The sequence below is a fragment of the Pituophis catenifer genome, unplaced genomic scaffold, assembly GCF_029215685.1.
Source record: "Pituophis catenifer annectens isolate HBS135680 unplaced genomic scaffold, rPitCat1.0.hap2 SCAF_4, whole genome shotgun sequence".
Lineage (NCBI taxonomy): Eukaryota > Metazoa > Chordata > Lepidosauria > Squamata > Colubridae > Pituophis > Pituophis catenifer.
The window spans coordinates 30,142,941-30,163,320 of record NW_027256884.1 but is presented as its reverse complement, the minus strand read 5'-3'; the positions used below and the strand labels follow the sequence as shown (position 1 = coordinate 30,163,320).

At 41.2% G+C, this 20,380-nt stretch overlaps 1 protein-coding gene across 1 annotated transcript in view; it reads left to right on the top strand.

Annotated features, from left to right (window-relative positions):
* NALF1 (NALCN channel auxiliary factor 1) overlaps positions 1–20,380 on the top strand; it is a 434,878-nt gene that overhangs the window by 215,830 nt on the left and 198,668 nt on the right. The gene's annotated exons all lie outside the window — the stretch shown is intronic.

The following is a 20,380-nucleotide window of genomic DNA, read 5'->3' as shown; positions in this document are numbered from 1 at the left end:
GAAAAAAAAATATAATATTTGAATTCTTAAGGCCAAACAATTTTTTGCCAACTAACAGCACATCAGAGGAGAATTAATTCAGGAACTAAATTTTGGGAAATGGGTCTTTAACATGCCTCTTCACAAAGAATATGAATAGACTAAACTCTATATTTTTTTATTGGTTATAAAATATTTCCCTTCTAGCATTACGAAGATAGCACCATTCAGGATTGTGGGTCTTTAGTTAAAGCGGATACATATGTGCCTATAAAGATTTTTCTCCTAAATATATATATACGATGATTGCATAAATGTCTGCACAAAAAAGATGATATTTGGGCAATATTAATGTATGTATTTCACATAATTTTGTCATAGAGAAATATGCAGCTTTAGATCATTTTCTTCAGGAAAATAAATGAACAAATATAATGTTTTTGACTCTTTTACTCGGGTTCTCGTTATCTACTTTTAGGCTTTGTGTGGAGAATAGATCAGGATTTGGGTCATATTTATGCAGAAATATTGAAAATTCAAAAAGATTCACAAACATTTAAGCACTACTATGTAGGGGAGGATCCAGTGGTAGGATTCAAATAATTGAACAACTGGTTCGCCCAGAGTCAGGTTGGCTGTCATGGGAGGCATGGCCTATCCCCATTCTCCAGCTCTGCCGCACATGTGGGACAAGTCTTCTGCAACAGGCAACCTGGCCCTGGGCGAACCGGTTGTTAAATTTCCACCCTTTGCCAAAAGGCTGTTTCCCAGGCTTGTTTGCACATTGGTTTCGCCGCTGTTTCAGCTTTCTGGACTGCTCCTTTAAGAGCTGAGGTATCCAAGGAATGAGGAGGGAGGGTTACCATAGAGATAAGGAGTTGATGCTCCTGAGAGCTCATGCGGGAAGGTGAAGAATTGGGAAGTGGAGAGAGGGATTTCCCCTTCCCCATGGAGTTGCGTACAGGGGGTGTTGGTCAGTCTACGAGCAAAAGTAAGGGGGGGGGAGGAATTAAGTTGGCAGCAAAACTGGGCCTAATGTATTGCGGGGTTAGTTTGGCCAGGCAAATTATTACCCCTCCTTGCTATCAAAGTGGATCCTGGGTACTGCGCTGTGCTGCAATGGAAAAATGGACAGTGGAGCGGCTGGCATGAGGGAAGGAGGAGGAGCAGGGAGAAGAATGAGGGAAAGCGGCCTTCTGCTTCCCTCACACCAGCCACTCCATTGCCCATTTCTCCATTGTAGCACAGCGCAGCACCTAGGATCCACTTTGATAGCGGGGGTGGGTGTGGGTGGGTAATTTAACAACTGGTTCGCCTGAATCCCACCACTGGGAGGATCCTATTAAATCAACTGTGAAGAATAGGTTCAAAACACTATTACTAAAATAGTGGGTTTTGGGGTTTTTCATTTCTTACCTTGTTAATTACTGATTGGGTAGTGCCCTGCTACAAGGAGGTTTGGCGGGATGGCAGATATTAGGAAACAAATGGCGTTAACTGGCTGTTACAAAAAAAAAAAAAAAAAGGAGAAACTTTTTTCTTTTCTTGTCTGCAAGTTGTCCAAAGTTCTGGAAGAACACTCACCTCCCAAAAATACCTGTTAAATGCAAGACAGAAGAGCCAATACTGTTAATTTCCATGCATCTTCCTCTAGAAGATTCATTTTCTGGAGAAGTTTCAAGAGACAACAAAGGTGACTCTAGCTTCTGTATAACAAAGTGGGCCTCTGCAAATATAAACTGTTCGAGTCTGTCCTTCAGCTTTCTACTATTAACAATGTCTGACCCTGCTTAACTTTTTCAGTCAAGATCCACCAGCTGTTGCAACCTAATTAGGCAAAGGTAAAGTTCCTGAAAGAAATATGATGTTACTGAGTTACGCATGCAGATAGACAGGGAATTTCTTCATTATCATCATGAACAAGAACAAAAATTCTGAATTAATTCAGGCGTGTCCAACCTACGGCCTGTGTCATGCAGTGCCACAAGATAATAAAAATATAAAAAATAAAGGAACTTCTAATTTATATACACTAACTATGTATTTTATATTCAGCCCAAGAAAATTCCTTTTCACTCATTGTGGCCCAGGCAAGCCAAAAGCTTGGAAAACCATGAATTAATTCATGGGTTAGTACAACACAACAACTACCAGTAAGGCTATGAATTATAGGCTGAACATTCTGAGTAGTTTTCAAATGCAGCCTTCTATGCAATCCATTGTAATAGTCTAATTATGACTTCACTTAAATGTGTCATACTAGCAGGCCCAAAAGAGCCACAGACTGACTGGCACATTTCTCATGACTACCTTCGGGGAATTTGCCAGGAATAGAACCACAGTGCTTTCTGTTCAAGAGAGTCTAAAATTATAAATAAACTTCTAAAATGGAGAAGATCCATTTCAGAAAGTAATGGCTGCATTAAGAATGATAGCTTAATCTGAAAAATGAATTTCTGGTTTCAGTATTTTGAGCAACGTATATCAAAGATCCCTGCACTTTAAGGATGAAGATGCAATAAAGCAAAAACCCTGCCATCTACTTATTTAAAAAAAAATCTTATTCATTCTGCCAACTTTTCAATGTGGTTTTCACACACCATTGCCTAGTGTTAGTGAATAATTTATAGATGAGTATAATTTCAGCCTGTAATTCAAACTGCTGTGCAATGTCAGGTTTTGTGTAGATCTTTTTGTTAGAAGAAAATATGACTTATAGTTTGCTTGTCTTTTCTCTGCCCCCACTACTGAAAAAAAAGACAAAAGCAATATTTTATTCCCACAACGTTTTTCTCCTCTCCAGTGCCTGCTCAGCTGTAGACCTATATCAACTTCAGTACAATATGTCAAGTACAGGTGCCAGGCAATAGGGTTATCTTATTTCCACTTGTTCCCTCCAGGTTTGTTTATTTAATCAGAGGAACAACAGCAGTTCTACAGTGAAATGAGCCATTTACTTGCATAAATTAAACAGCATGGGCAGGAAAAAAAAAGATTTATTGTACCTTGTCACACAATTCAGGACTCATTGTGATCTGTTCACAGCACCACTTCATTATCTAGTTGGGATTCTTACAGAATTTCGGTTCATATATTAAACCATGGTATCAGTCAGTTTTTATCCTCAGTCTTACGAATTGTTAGATCCACTCATATACATTATAATCTGAACTATGTTTTTGTATATAAATTTGTGTCAGTGCTAAAAAGTGCCTGCATGCTGTTTAGAGCTGTAGTGATCCTTAATCCTTTAATATTAATATTTAATATCCTGCGTGAGCTGCATTGGCTTCCAGTGGTCTTCCGGGTGCACTTCAAGGTGTTGGTCACCACCTTCAAAGCGCTCGATGGCATGGGACCTGGGTATTTGCGGGACCCCCTTCTGCCACCGATAGCCTCCCACCAACCAGTACGCTCCCACAGAGAGGGACTCCTCAGGGTGCGGTCAGCTAGGCAATGTCGGCTGGCAACCCCCAGGGGGAGGGCCTTCTCTGTGGCAGCTCCTGCCCTCTGGAACGATTTGCCCCTGGAGATACGAAGGATATCGGATCTCCGGGTTTTTCGCCGTGCCCTAAAAACTTTTCTTTTCCATCAAGCAGGGCTGGCGTGGAAAACCCCCCCTTTTTTTTAGTCTTTTTAAATTGTCAAATAGGTTTTGGTTTTCAATGTTTTAAATTTTTGGGCCACAGTTATTTAATTCTTTTAATAATTTTAAATTTTGTATTGATATGTGTTTTAATTCTGGCTGTGCACCGCCCTGAGTCCACTTGGAGAAGGGTGGGATATAAATTGATAAATAATAAATAAATAAATAAATATTGTCTTCAGAAGTTGAGGGTGGTCCATCACTGAAGGCTTTTAAAAAGCCACTTGTCTGGAATGATGTATGGTCTCCTGCTTGCTTGGGAGTTGGACTAAAAGACCTCCAAGGTCCCTTACTTTCTGTTATTCTGATAATGAATACAGAAATGATGCCATACTATCATTCTAAATCCAGTAAGTAACTTCTATGAAAGCAGGTACAAATGTATGAAATTTTGAACCCTAAACACAAAAAAATTTATGTCCTATTTCTGTTGGCATATCAGCTGATTTAAATTATGGAGTTCTTGGTGTTTTTTGAGCTTGGTTGTTTTCTTGAAGACATTACATTACCTAACTAGATAACATCATAACCACACTGACTGTGAGTGTGAAGAAGCTGTGGAATGTCAGCCTCAGGAGACACAAAAGCAAGAATTACCTGAAGCCAAAAAAACCTAAATCCAATCTGAGCAGCTGAAATAGTCAGATAAGGTCACCAAGCCCACACACCCTGCAAGTAGAGTGGGACAGAGACATTCTATGAGATTCCTTATAATCACAGAAGTAAATCTTCTGATTAAAGACAGCTAGCTGCAGCCTGCTTAAGAGGCAGATCTGACCAATGATCCTTTATTGGAATCAACCAGCTGCTCTCCAGCTATTGTGTGATGTTCTTGTGGATTTTGCTTGTGAAATTCTGACCTTTGGTCTGGCTAACCTACCATGATCTGACTCTTGGAAATTTGGACTGGATTTTGACTATTCTTCTGTGTGCTTCTGTTAAAAGCAAAACCACCCAGACAAGCTTCTTTCAGAGACTCTGTTTTGGTTTGCATTTCTTGTCTGATGTTATCTTGAGTAAACTGCTGATTTCCATAGCAACTATGTGTGAATGTGTATTTGAAGCAAAACATTCAAAGAACAGCAAGGACTCCACAGTTCAATCCTAAACTACATGTAGTCTCTTCTATTGGATTTAAGCTATGTCCAGCAGCATCCAATCCTTGAAAAATTAGGATGTCATTTTAAAATAACACCACATTTAAATGCTCTATTCCTTTTTATGTCACTTTTTTTTGATGAAAATCTTTATTCAATAACTTGTTTTAAAAATATGTTCATATTTCAATTTGGAATGAATTAGAACATTTTAAAATTCAGTATTATTTATTTAAAAAGATTATTTTTAAATTATTATTATTTAGCTTGCATTTGAAAGATTGGTTATATAGCTGCTGTTGCAGATGCCTCTAAATGAAAAGATATACATACTTTGAACACATTGAACAAGCATGATAAATATCATTTTTAAAAATTGCTTTCACTTTTTCTGTTTCTCTTTCTGATTCTGTCTGATATATTTTTTTCTTAATGCCAAGTTATTCAAGCAAGCTGGTTCTAATAGGCTCATAAATAAAATATATGAGAAGCCATGTTTGTGGATTTCCTTTTAAAAAATGAAGTTATTAATGTGTTAATCTAATGACTTTTTCTTCCAGAAAGCTATGGATAGATTGAATAATGTACTTTTCTGCTTCTTCAAAATGATTGGTGATTTGTATTTTGGCTACTACTATTGCACAATAGCCCTGCTAAAAAAAACCCATACTTATTAAATCTACTAACAATATTCAAGACTTGAAGTGAATTTTTTTTTGTGATGTTCAAAAATCTTTAGTGTGACTTTTCTCAAAACATAATTATACGTTAAAAAAATCTTGGACAAGAATATACCAAATATCTAAATCTAGAAGTGGCAGCTTTTAGCTTTATAGAGCAACTGTTGTACGATACTGAGTTTCTCTTAGAACTATGAATTGGAATGCCTTGAAAATAAGGAGTTTTCTCAGAGTCCATCAGGTATAAATATTTTCATTGGCCTCGGAAGCTTGTAGATAAGATTTTGCCCATCTCCATCATTAGATTATTTAGTAAAAGAACAAGTAGAAAACCCCCAGACAAACACAACGGAGATCAAATCTTCTGGAAATATTAAAATATTCTAACTTTTCCAGAAAGATTTAGCAAAATGCTTCTCCATTTTACATAGAAAATGGAGAAACTTTGAATACTTGACTTTCTCCTTGATCAAAATTCACTCTGAATAATAAGGCTGATGGATGAACATAGTGAATATTCATTGTGTCAAGAATGTTTCAGGATCTCTCTTGCAATGTATCATTCTAGGTAATATATAATAAAATATTTTTTTTCTAATTTTGATCATATGTACCTATTTTTATTCTAATTAATAAAGGGCTCTGAGGGATAGTCCAGATAATAAAGTGCTTCTTGCTGCAAACAAACTTTAACTACCGTGTTTCCCTGAAAATAAGACATGTCCAGATAATAAGCCCAATCGGGCTTTTCAGCGCATGCAATAATATAAGCCTCCCCCCCGCAAAATAAGCCCACCACCAACTACTTACACGCATGCGCAGCTGGTCCCATTTCCTCTGGTTGCTTGCCACACAACCAAAATGAGTTGAGGGGGGGAAGGGGTGGACATGCCCTCCCCTCCCTGTTCTTCACACTGGCTGAGCAGCCCAATATGTCCCACCCCACTCCAATGGCAACAGCAGCCTGGCTGCTTCCCTTCCCTGCCGTCTCTTTATCGAGAGGGATGGCAGATGGGGCGGGGGAGAAGCAAGACACATGGAGTTAGATGTGACTCCCCTTGCCATCTCTTCTCAATCCCTCTTGCCGGGCATGCAAGAGCTCCTGCCCCTTGCTTAGCCACCTGCCCTTTTTAGGGATGCAATTTGGGTGAGGTGGGCTCCGTCGCTTTCCTTTGCCATGGTGTCCAGGGAAACATGCTGTAAAAGAAAACCTTCTCGTGAGTTCAATCAAACTTCTCGCATGAGTGGTCCCATTGCGAACCGGTAGTAAAGATAAGTAGAACCCACCCCTAAAAGGAATCCCATTCAAGTTGGATTCTAAACATTTTTGGCAGTGAAACAAGCTTTTATCTCCCAGTCTCTAATTTGTCATCCAAATCCCATTCATTCCTTTATTGTTTAAAGAGATGCTTTTGGTTTTGCCTTGGAAGTGATTCTCCTCCAGGGAATTGATGACTTAATGCAAGATTTCTTGCCTTATGTCTTTTATTCTAGACAGCTGCCACTTGCTGAAAGAAACTTTGATGTTATTAACAAGGACCACTAGCAATGAAAGATACTTTTCAACAAGATCAGAAATATTTTAGACTGATCAGAAAATCTGAAATTACCCTAAACTTTGCAGAAACTCATACAACATTATTTTTCTCATCATTTGACTTATATGTTATGTATCACTAGCTTTCAAAATGGGCAAATGTATATACTTTCCTGCAATTCTGACTATTTTGTTCCTCATAACTCTCTTCTCATGAGCACCAGTGTAAATATACAATTATGGTGCTGGACAAAGAACTAGAAGATCTAGGTTGCAATCCTCTATTTGGTATGGAGACCAGCTGATGACCTTCAGTCATTCATTCCACTCAGCTACAATCAGTGGGTAGAAAAAGAGTTCCGTATGGCTATGTTGAAGAAGGATATCATTCTCTGCTGGTCTGTGCTCAGTTTTCTCACAGGTCTCAGCTCACAAGTATTTGAGGAATATTCACAGATAGTTTGTACATCATTTTTTTTTTCATTTTTGAGGGAAGAGAATCCTTTTTCTCCATTTCAAAGTGATGCTTAGTATGGCCTAATCAAAGAAAAACAATATATTTCTGTTCAGGCACAGAGCCTGAATAATTTAGTTAATTAATGCAGCTTCACAGTAGCATAGAAAATTGTAATTATACTCAAGCAATTTCTTAAATTTAGCACTCATTTCTTTCTATCATCTGTTGTTTTACCTGCCTTGGTCACTAAAAACAAAACAATACAATACTTAAAAGTGACTTCTAGCATGTATTCTTCAGAAGTGGTCATTGTGTATGCAGCTTTGATCAGAACAGAGAGAATTATGCAGAAGCACTGGGAAACTTTACTATAAAGAATACTTTTATTTCATTGAAACTCTCTTGGAGGAGATACTTCTAAATATATCCCCTTAAATGTATAAGGTGGGAAAAGTTATTGATGCATATTAAAATTAAATAATATGCACAAAGCATGGCATGTTACTGGGATTTCTGAATATCTAGTCATGAGAAGGCACATAGAGTCTAAATATTTTGTTTTATTTAATATCCTTTTGTGTAATTATAGCTGAACACTTGTCTTAAAATACCTGTTAGGATTCATATGTAGTTACCTCCAGAAGTGAAGTACTGTTTTCATATCTAATCAGACATGTGGGTAGTGAACAAGAGTAGCAAGTTTTATTAATTTATTTGGATTAGTTTTACCTAGCTGGTTTTACCACCTGAAAGATAAAATATCTGATCAAAATTAACATTAGGAAGAGTAAAAGCCTTAGGATGGAATTCTATTTATTAAAGTTTACTGTCAGGTAAAATTTAATCAAGCATAATGTGGTACAGTTTTATGATTATTTTTTTTAATTCAGGAGATGCAAGAAGCTGTGAAATTTAATGTTGCTTCCTACAGCTTAATTTTGTAATATGGTTTGTATAATTGCAGTTATACAACTGGATTCACGGTTAAATTTGGAAGATCATGTAACGACCGTGACCAGGGGGCATTTGCCCAGGTTCTCCTGGTGCACCAGTTGTGTCCCAACTTGAACCGAGATGCCCTACGCACGGTCACTTATGTGCTCGTCATCTCTCGTATTGACTACTGCAATGCTCTCTGCATGGGGCTGCTCCTGAAGACCACTCGGAGGCTTCAGCTGGTGCAGAATGCGGCCGTGCGGGTGGTGATGGGAGTGTCCCGACACTCCTGCACGACTTGCATTGGCTGCCGGTTGCCCACCGGGTGAGATTCAAGGTGCTGGTGATTACCTATGAAGCCCTACATGGCCTAGGCCCAGGATATTTGACGGACCATCTGCAGCCAGCAACAGCTTCCCATCGCCCAGTGTGCTCCCACAGGGAGGGCCTACTCAGGGTGCCATCGGCCAGTCAGTGTCGGCTGCCGATCCCCAGGGAGAGAGCTTTCTCTGTGGGTGCACCCGCCCTTTGGAATCAACTCCCTCTGGAGCTCCGGGTGGCCCCCGACCTTCACTCTTTCCGCCATGGGCTGAAAACTTGGCTATTTCACCTGGCCGCCTTGGACTGATGGGGGTTTTAATCTGGGTTTTATTGAATTTCTTAATTCTAACTTGGACTTCTATTTTAATGGTTTGTCTGTTCTGTTTTAATTGTTGTGAGCTGCCCTGAGTCCTGTGGAGATAGGGCGGCATACAAGTCCCAACAAATAAATAAATAAATAAATAAATAAATAAATAAATAAATAAATAAATAAATAAATATTGCACTTGTATCTAGGAATTGTATTGTGTGCTATAATGTTTGAGAAAGACTTACTGTATTGTTCAAGTAAATACTAAGTACGTCTTGGGAGAAGTGTGTAACCCCTTTCCAAATGTGTTACTGGGAATGTCATTAAACTCCAGCTATAAATGTGAAAACAGACCAGAATAGTCTGCAAAGCAGCTATGGGAACTTAGAGAAAGACAGGACTTCTTAGAGAAGATGTTTTTCATACTTGAGATTATGTATTATTTAATCACTATTTTAAAGGGTTTACATAGCCCTGGTATTTTACTAGATGTTTTCCCACATATGCCAATCATCACAATGGGACATACTGGAAAAAATGGTTAATTTAGAATTTAAGTGAGAAATTCTATGTTATCCAGATGCTGAGCAATTTGAATATTAAAATGACCCATTCTCTGTAAGACTAATTTTGGAATGGTTCTTCTCCAAGGTTTATTAGATATTTATGTTTAGTTTTAATTGCACACACTTTTATTTCTTTAAGTTGTCTAAAGCTACTTGCTTATTTATAGAACTTAAAATGTTTGCCTTCTCCCTCACTACCCAAAATTTCAGTTATAAATCCCTTTTGTGAGCAGGCTATAGTGAATTAACATGATTAATGGCAAGTGCTGATTAAATAGGAAGAGCTATTCAGTTTGCTCTTTTGCACAAGAGAAGGTGGTAAAATATAAATCTCTTCATGACAGAGTCCTTTCAGTATCAGAATAGGAAAGACAATAATACAATACTTTCAAGCTAACAGGTCTTTAAAATCACTAATTAGAAAAAAAATAATGGAGGTGATTTTCAGAATCATCAATCACACAGTACTTCTAAAACAAACATCTGCAAATCCGTTATGATGACGGTGGAAGAAATAGCAACAAATTTCTAAAGACGGTGGAGGAGAATGAGAATGAAAGCACTTCATTCAGAAAATGGTACTTTGCTTCTTTTCTAGAATGTTTTTCCCCTAAAGACTGTTATGAATAGGATTAATTTATTTAAAGAATAGTGGCAATGTTTAAAAATGTTTGAAAAAAGGTACTGTTTTTAAACAGACTTTTCTACTTTTTGTCATCAAGGAAGAAAAAGGATAAAAGTAAACTTCATTTTAAATGTAAAATAAAGCCCAAAGCAGTTTCTCATGTTCATGTAGCCCAAAGGCCTGATGTCATTTGCTCATCCATTGGCATCTGTTGCATCTTTGGAAGACTCACTGTGAGAGGGAGGAGGTTATACTAATATGTTATGCAAAGTTCTTGTTTTGTAATTCCTGTCTTCATAGGGAAATTTGCATATAAATCTGCATTAGAAGCTTATTTTTCAAAGACTTCCTGAAATATCCTGATAAACTGGAAAAAGAATGGAAGTTAGATTTGGAAGGATGGGGAACAAGTTGGAACTAAGGATGTATGGGTGAATTGTTGGTGGCAGTACCAGACTCTGAAGTACTTTGTGAAAGAGGAGAATATTTTTCATAAAGGACAAGTCTAGAATATGTAGATGCAGCACGAAGAGTCAGGTTTAGTGCTAACAATTCACTTTTCCAGGAGTGAGTTAGCTGTGCTGCTAGTAATGTCAGATAGATTGCTCCTGACTGTCAAGTATAATCAATACTCACAAATAGACTTACTCTTTAGATATCTTTTGACTCTTAAGAATTGGTGATATGGAGATTGGTTGGCTATAAATGAAATCTGGGATGCCTTACATTCTGTTCCTGAATCTGAGGATGGAATCTTTAGGAAACATGGAGATAAAAATATCTGATTTACAGAATAAACAATTCTATGTTATTATCACTATCAGATATCTTAATAAAAGGTTTTACTGAAGAAGCTGCCACTTGATTTTTTTTAATGAAGTGCAGTTGGACATAATCTCTTTTTCCCTCTTGTTCCCCTGAAAAAAACAGAAAGTATCTTTGGGGCAAACTAAAAAAAAAATGTACAGTCCTATGTACAGAGACAGGGAAACAACTGTTCTCTGCTTTCTCCTTATTTTAAACAAATTTCTGTGTGACGTTTGTGCAAAGGAAAGACTGGAGAACAGTTCCACAATGATGGGTGAAGTTGTTCTGCACCATCAAATGAAAGAGTAGAGTTTTACAGAGCAAATATCAAAAATAGTTTTAAATGTAATGGATTTTTTGAATTAAAACCGCTCACCTGCCTCTCCTAACATTATAGCATAATACAATAATGCTATTTTATTTTCCATGCTGGTTCAACACAAAGAGATGCATAAACAACTTCCAAATACATTTCTGTAGCATGACTGTGTGGTGCTTTATAATTCCAAGGCAAAAGGTCGCTTTACAGCATCTCTTGACATGTACATGGTATCTTTCTGCAACCAAACACACGTTTTCCTAGAATTAATTAAAAGAATTAGTTGAACAAATTCACATGAGAATGCTGTACCAAACAGCATGACATTTTGTGCTTCAGACATTTTGTAAAATTTGAAGCAAAAACATCAGTACAACATGGGATTTCAAGAGAGGATTCCAGCATCTTCCAAGATTTGGCAATCGTGCAAATTTTGGACAATATTGTTATTACTTATTTTGGGCTGCCAGGGACTTACTGCAAAGCCCTTGCAAACTCTCATCATCCCAGGCAATAACTTGGGGGCTATTGTCTTAGAGTTAGACCATTGGCTAAGATCAGAAAGTTGGCCCTGATTTTATTGCGCATGGTTTGTTTGACAGTGTGCAAAAATTTACAGCACTTTTTCATGTTTCATCTGTGACAACATTAAAAATTTGTATTCATTTGATAACTGTACTATTTTTAGGCCTCAGATCCATGGGTGAAATTTAGCAGGTTCTGACAGGTTCTGGAGAACTGGTACCAGAAATTTTGAGTAGTTCGGAGAACTGGCAAATACCACCTCTGGCTGGCCCAAGAGTGGGGTGGAAATGGAGATTTTGCATTATCCTTCCCCTGGAGTGGGGTGGGAATGGAGATTTTGCAGTATCCTTCCCCTGCCACGCCCACCAAGCCACGTCACACCATACCCACCAAGCCACGCCCACAGAACTGGTAGTAAAAAATTTCACCACTGCTCAGATCTAAAGCAATTTTTTTCTTATTCTCAAATCTTCATGCTAGAAACATACATGCGATATATTCTCTGTGAATGTATTGTATGACTTACTGCAGACAATGAAATACTACAAAAGAAGAAAGGATTAAAGTAATGTTCCCTTGAATCACTTTATATTTTTCAGACTGTGTGTGGGGTGCAGAAGTATAAAATTTCAGTGAAAGATTATTTTGTTTTCTGTAGATCTCCTAATGAGCTTTGGTAAAAATCCAGTTCCACAGCAAGATGCTTGAATTTTCAAATTGTGTCTGATTACGAGGAGAATTTTGATGGTTGGAAAAATAACTTCTCTCCAGGTTACATCACTCCTGCAGTGGGGTTCCTTTTATTTTGCCCAGGCTTAAGATTATGTTGGAGATATAATAAACAGCGTAAATGCTGCAGTGTCTATTGTTTCTTATATGTTCATTAACTTAGACCACATGACTTTATATTTTTAAAGATTGTCATCATGAAGAAAAATTAAATGAAAAACAGGATAAAAGCTAGATTTTAGAATTACCTAACCCCATACTGTGTTTGGAGGTATGTTGCCTACCCCGAAAAACATAATAAAGAACTATAAAGATAAACTGGTGCATAAACACCATCCTCGGAACGAAATGGGATGGTGGAAGAATTTTACCACCTACTTTAAAAATAGGCAAGCTTTGTTGTAAGAGTAGCTACAATATTATGAGCTGTGGGGGAGCAGTGGTTGGAATGCTGTACTGCAAACTACTTCTGCTGACTGCCAGTGTGTGCACTTCCGAACCAGTAGGGAAGGTAAGTAGATTTCACCCCTAGATACTACTAACTGTTTCTCCAAGGAAGACTTTGTTAAATGAGACCACACTGGTTGGAATGGACAGTTCTACAAAAATCTTGCTGCCCAAACTATAAAGCTTTATACGTAAAAATGAACATTTTGAATTGCTTTCAGAAACCTACTGGTAACCTGTGCTGTGTCAGCAAGATAAATAACATGTGATCATAGTTACTGATGCCAGTGAATAGCAGTCTGCTGCATTTTGCACCACATATTATTTCGGAGCAGTTTTTAAGGGTAGCTTCATATCTACCCTTGTGGTGATAAGGCCATGCATGAGTAACTGTTGTTAGAACTTCCCACCCCAGAAAAGACTGGAGTACATCAGCTGAACTTAAGCAAAAGACCACCTGGCTATGGCCTCTACAAGTGCAGTGTCCAATGTACTCAGTGTCCGATGCATCTTGCTGCAGTGTTCAATAACTGTCAGCCAATATTGATGGATTTCATACCGTTTTTTCATTGTGGCAATATTCTGGTGAAACTTTTCACTATGTTTATCACTGACTGGACCTAGATGTTCAGGAAAGAAGTCCAACTGTGATGCAGAAAACGAATCTTCAATGATATCTTGCTTTTCATAGTCTTGTATGCTGTAAGAAGTTTGTCAATCAACTGAATATAGTTTGGTGCACTGTAGTTGCCATCAACATCCTTGAATGCTTTCCAGGCAAATTTCCTTGATCCAGTTGTGTCATCGTCCAGATACGGGCTGCTTCAGTCGGATCTGTTGCTGGCTGAGCCATAGTTTTTTTGACCACGCCCCTTGCTCCTCCCTTTGGGGCCCAGTTTAGGCTCAGTCGGCCTGAGAGTAACACCTCCTACAGATCTGGCTCTCAGCCCAGGTCTGTTCGATTGCATTTAAATTGTAAGTTTTTTTGACCTTTTATTTTCTTATTTCTTTCATTTATTTAAATTTATTTAATTTTTTCTTGTAATTTTCAGAGGTTCCGGTCTACTAGGCTAGTTAAGAAATATTTTTAGTTTTATTTTGCATATAATAGCCTACCGGTATACCTCTTATTGGAGCAGCCTGTTCTATCAGGCTCTTCAATAGCTCCAGGCGGCGGCCATTTTGGAAGCCTCTTCCCGGGTCTTTTTAAATTTTTTTTCTTCCCTTTTAAATCTATACCACCAACAACACCGCAGGGGGCTTAAACCATTGTACCACCACCGTTTGTAGTGATATTCTGGGACAAACCCCAGAATCGCTAAAATAGGCCGCCGCCCCCGCCCTCAGCTCCCGGGACAGCAGAACAGCTGTAGGGCGGTCCTTTGAAGCGCCGCGGCACTTTGGAGAGATGATAATTGCCGCTTTGCCACCAACGAGTCAATAGGAGGCTTTTTAACCCTTTTTTAGCCAGTGATCCTCCTATATCACCAACAGAGCTTATACAGGAGAGCTGTAAGGTTTCCTTACACTCTCCACATGGCAATATTACAGCCAGGGTTTTTTTGTGGCTGTAAAGGCGCTTTATAGGGGCTGTTTCTAGGTTTCCTGGACAGTCACCTCTAGAGCAAGTTTCTTCTGCTCACGTGTTACTTGGCAGCCAGTGAGCTAACGCCAGATCCTCTGCTTTTGTTTACCTTACCACGTGGCGAAAGTGAAACTAAATCTTTGCAGTCGACATCTTGGTCGCAGTGAGTATACTATTGCAAGGGCAGAGCGTTCTTCCCACGGGGAGGGAAATACCATGCCTCAGGGGAAAAAAGCAGATTGCAAGCGCAAGCACTCTTCTAAATCAGAGGAAAAAGACTTGCAAAGGAGGCATAAGGCTTTAGAGAAGCAAATTTCAAAAGCTATTCCCAGTAAGGAAACCTCTCCTCCCCCCGCTACTCCCCCCCTTCCTGTTGTTGAAGTTCACCAAGCTTGGTCTTCAGAAGGTGAGGGAGGGGTTCTTATTCAAGAAGAACAGAGCACTCTGCAAAATCCATTTGCAAGTCAAATAATTTCCCCGGCTTCTCCTGCTCCTAGCAGAAATGTGACACCAGCTCAGGCTGCAAGGGAGTTTCCCTTGCAAGATCAGATTCCAGAGGACCCTTTTAAAAATCTGCCAGAAAACTTACAAGTTTTAATTGAAAGGGCCATTGCTTCTCGAGTGGAGGATGCCTATAAAAGACATCATTCTGGATCAATAATTTCTGAGCATTCCACTCATGCTAGAGTATCTCCTGCAGTTAGTCTTACTGGCTCTCATTCCCCTACTGCTTCAAGGGCTTGTGAATCCTTTGCTTTGGAAATGGATCACCATTCTGATTTATCAGATGATGAGGGCGTAATTCAAGATCAACCTGCCTTTACAGGGTTATTTCCTCCACACAAATTTAAGTCTCTGTTACATAAGGCACGCATTACTGCAGCTCTAGACAATGATGATTACATTAAAGAATTGCAAGAAGATAGCCAGGGTCATAAAAAGGGACTTTTTGCTGAACCTACTCCTGAACAATCCTTTGTTCCAATCCCTCAATTATTTACAGACGTGGTTAAGAAACAATGGTCTAGCCCTGCAACCTTGGCCTCTGCCCTTGCTTCAGATAGGAAGTATTATACGGTTGCACCCAAATTTGCTCAACTGTTGCAAGTCCCCCCTGTGGACAGTCCTGTAGCAGCTCTTTCGTCTCCCTCCTCCTATGTGACAGGGGATACTTCCGAGGGTCTACGACCAGAGGATAAAAAATTAGACTTCCTGTGCAAGAAGAACCACCAGGCTGCTGCATGGGCAATTCAATCGGCTGCCTCAGCCTCCTTTTTCAACCGATCAACCATCCTTTGGCTTCAGCAATTGCAAGCAAGAGTGCCCCCTAGTGAGGTTCGCCTCCATCAAGATATTAATAAAATCATAGCTGCTACTCAATTCTCAGCAGATGCCACTCTAAATTCGGTTAAATTCGCCTCTAGGGCCCTAGCCTCTACTGTATCAGCCCGCAGGATGATCTGGCTCCGTCAATGGCCAGCAGATCTTCGGGCCAAATGGCGTTTGGCTGCAGCTCCATATTCTGCAGCGAAATTATTTGGTGAGTCACTTGAGCCCCTCCTCATTGAAACACGGGACAAGCGTAAGGTTCTTCCTTCAACATCTACACGTGTTGACAGACGATCTTATCCTTATTACAAGAGGGCATCCTTTCGTCCCTATTACCATGGAAACACCTCCCAACAGGGCTTCCCTCAGGGATCAAGCCGGTCTTCGGACCGTCAGTCCTTTCGGGATAGGGGCAGACAATTCACACAGTCCAAGCGGCCCTTTCGTGGCTCCGGCTACCGCCAGTCCCGTGGCCGTAAGTAATTCATCACCAAACCCTCCCATTGGAGGCCGCCTGGCTCTCTTCGCAGACAGGTGGAAAGCCTCTACCCCAGACCTCTGGGTCCTATCCATAGTAACATTTGGCCTCCCCCTAGAATTTCTATCCACACCTCCGACACGTTTCATTCAATGCCCACCTTACAGCAGCAAGTCCAGACGCCTCCTGATGGACCAAGCGGTTCAACATCTCCTGCATATTCGCGCCATAGAGGAGGTCCCTCAAAGCGAATGGAAACAGGGATTTTATTCTATCCTGTTTGTGGTTCCAAAACGGTCGGGGGGGTGGAGGGCAATACTGGATTTAAAATCTCTCAATTCTTACATAGTGTATCGCAGATTCAAAATGTGTTCACTAACCTCTATTCTTCAGGGGATTCGTCCCAACGACTTTCTAGTTTCCATAGATCTCACAGAGGCCTACCTTCACATCCCAATACTTCCAAGGCATCGGCAATATCTCCGATTCAGCTACGCAGGAAAACATCTACAGTACCGGGCCCTTCCCTTCGGCCTGGCGTCCGCACCAAGGGTCTTCACAAAGGTACTGGCAGTGGTAGCAGCTCACCTGAGGCAACAACCGGTAAGACTCCAGGCTTACCTGGACGATATTTTGATTCTAGCTCCATCTCACGACCAAGCCTTACACTATCTACACATCACAATTCAAACCTTGACCGAACACGGTTTCTTAGTCAACTACAAGAAGAGTCACTTAGTACCAACCCACAGACTCGTCCACCTCGGGGCCATCATAGATACACATCAAGGCGCAGTCTACCTGTCCTTGGAACGCCGAGCCGACATCAAAGACATGATAGCTCACATTCACAAAAACCCTTCTGTTCCATTGGCCACCTTGTCAAAACTTCTAGGCAAAATGATCTCTTGCATTCAGATCGTCCCCTGGGCACGCCTTCACGCCCGACACCTGCAGTGGTTTCTACTGCCTTTCCAACGAAAGCAACAAGCTCACACCATGGCCACTGTCAGAGTCCCACTATCAGTCAGGCGATCACTACACTGGTGGACATCGCCTTCTCTAGACGAGGGATGTCTTTTCATGGACCAAAACAGGATCACCCTCACGACGGACGCCAGCCTTCATGGCTGGGGGGCGCATCTCGAATCGCATGTGGCTCAAGGTCGTTGGTCTCCATCAGACCTGTCCAACCCCATAAATTGGCTAGAACTGAAGGCCATCCGCCTAGCTCTCATACAGTTTCAACAGCTTGTTCAAAACCATCACGTTCTGGTGCTGACAGACAACATAGCTGCAAAAGCACATGTCAATCATCAAGGGGGGACTCGATCGAGACGTCTCATGGAGGAAGCCTTTCGTCTAGGCAAGTGGGCCGAGCAACATCTCCTCTCCATCCGAGCAGATCACATAGCGGGGACAGAAAACATCCAAGCAGATTTCCTCAGCAGGACTCAGATAGACAATGCCGAGTGGCAGCTCCATCCGGACATTTTCCAAGCGATATGCAACAGGTTCGGGTTTCCACGCATAGACCTCTTCGCAACGAATCTGAACACTCAACTTCCTCGCTTCTTTTCAAGGTTCCCGACTCCGGGAGCGGAAGGGATCAATGCTCTCCGCCTCACATGGCCTCCCGGTCTTCACTATGCCTTCCCACCTCTGCCTCTGATCCCAGCTCTGCTCCAGAAGGTGGTCGCCGACAGGGCGGAAATAATCCTGATAGCTCCGCACTGGCCACGGCGCCCGTGGTTTGCGGATCTGGTCAATCTCTCCATATCACACCATTGGAGGATTCCATCGGACCAGATCATCCTGAGGCAGGGAGTCCTGACCCATCCGGAGCCTCAGTGGCTCCAACTGACTGCTTGGCACTTGAAAGGGCCCTCCTAAAGCGGGACATGTATTCAGATAGGGTGATTCCTACTGTACAGGCTTGTAGACGCAGGTCCACGGTTAGGATTTACAATATCACCTGGGTAGCTTTTGTCCGATGGTGTAGGTCCCACCAGATCAATCCTCTGCTAGCCTCCCCTCCTCAGATCCTAGACTTCCTGCAGGATGGCTTGGACCGCGGTCTGGCCCACAGCACCCTTAGAAGACATGTGGCGGCACTGTCTACGGCCCTATCCAAGCCCTCTGAACAGCCGCTCACTCACCACCCCGTTATTAGAAAGTTTCTGAGAGGTGTCAGGCTCTTACGGCCTTCCTCGATTCATAGGTATCCCACTTGGGACTTACCCAGAGTCCTTGACGCCTTGACGGCATCTCCCTTTGAGCCCCTCCGCACAGTCCATCTTCGTTTCCTCACCCTTAAGGTAGCTTTCTTAGTGGCCATAACTTCGGCTCGCCGTATCTCAGAGCTGGCAGCCCTCTCTGTTAGGGAAGATCTATGCATATTCAGACCCGACACAGTCGTCTTACGACTGGACCCCTCCTTTATTCCTAAAGTTAATTCACTATTTCATAGGACTCAGGACATTATTCTTCCCAATTTTTGTCCTAGACCTTCCCATAACTTGGAACGGAGGTGGCACACCTTAGATGTGCGGAGGGCTCTGAAAATATACATTACACGAACTGCCCCTTTCAGAAAATCCGAGGCCTTGTTTGTCTCTTTCTTGCCAAGTTCCTTAGGGAATAAAGCTTCATCTGCAACGGTTGGTCGCTGGATCAGAGCATGTATTGCCTCGGCATATCAAGCCCAGGCGGTTCCTATTCCCAGTCAAATTACTGCTTACTCCACCCGGAGTGCGGCTACATCGGCGGCCTGGGCAACTCAGGCTTCCCTTGAGGAGGTCTGCAGGGCGGCCACCTGGTCCACCCCCTCGCCATTTATTAGACATTACAAGTTAGATGTCTTTGCTTCTGCGGAAGCGACATTTGGCAGGAGGGTTTTGCAACAGGTGCACCGGTCAGGGGTCTCCCCAGGCCCTTCGTCATCCCGCCCTTAGGACTGCCAAACTTTGGTATGTCCCATATCTGGACGATGACACAACTGGATCAAGGAAATTAGGCATTGGTCTTACCTTGAAGGCCAAATTTCTTGATAGTTGTGTCATCGTCCAGCCCCTCCCTCTGTCTCAGGGCCTGTACAGTTTGTTTTTTGTTAATGTTAAAGAAGTTTATTTCCAGTTGTCCCGTTGGACCAGTTTCTATTTCTGAGGATGATGGTTCCTGTTGGAGCTTGTTCCTGTGGCCTTCTTCGCCAAACTGGGCCCCAAAGGGAGGAGCAAGGGGCGTGGTCAAAAAAACTATGGCTCAGCCAGCAACAGATCCGACTGAAGCAGCCCGTATCTGGACGATGACACAACTATCAAGAAATTTGGCCTTCAAGGTAAGACCAATGCCTATTTTCTCTGACCTCACTATCAACCATTTGTCATTGATCACATGTTTGATTTGTGGATCAACAAAAATGCCTTTTTTAATCTTGGCGTCAGTTGCTCTTGGAAATATCTTTCTCAAATAACAAAAACCTTCACCTTCCTTGTCCATTGCTTTCACAAAATTTCTCATCAGTTCTAGTTTTATGTGAAGCAGAAGTAAAAATATCTTTGTCAGGTCAGCAAGTTGTTCGTGTCTACATTTTTCTGTCCTGGAACACTGTCCTGGAATTCTTTCAGCGTGACCATTTCTTTTTAATGTAATGCAACTCGTATTGCATGGCTGTTCCTTTTGCGTATGTAACAATAGTATTTGGTATGTCAGATCTGCATTCTAAGTAGCAGAGCCACTACTTTTAGACCTCCACAGATATTTCAGCTGCACTTGGTGTATTGGATGTGCTTCAACAACAGTTCCATGTTTTCATCTGTTTCTTTCATGTGTGCAGCATAGCCATCGGGTACTGAAGGATGTACCTTGCCATTTGAAAAACATAAGATTTCTATAAAATGGTACGTGATAGGTTAAATTACAGATTATTTTCGTGATTAGAAGCCCAATATCTGTAAGGTACATCCAAAAGTGTTCAGGAAGCAAAATCGTTGCTGTCTGGTGAATGT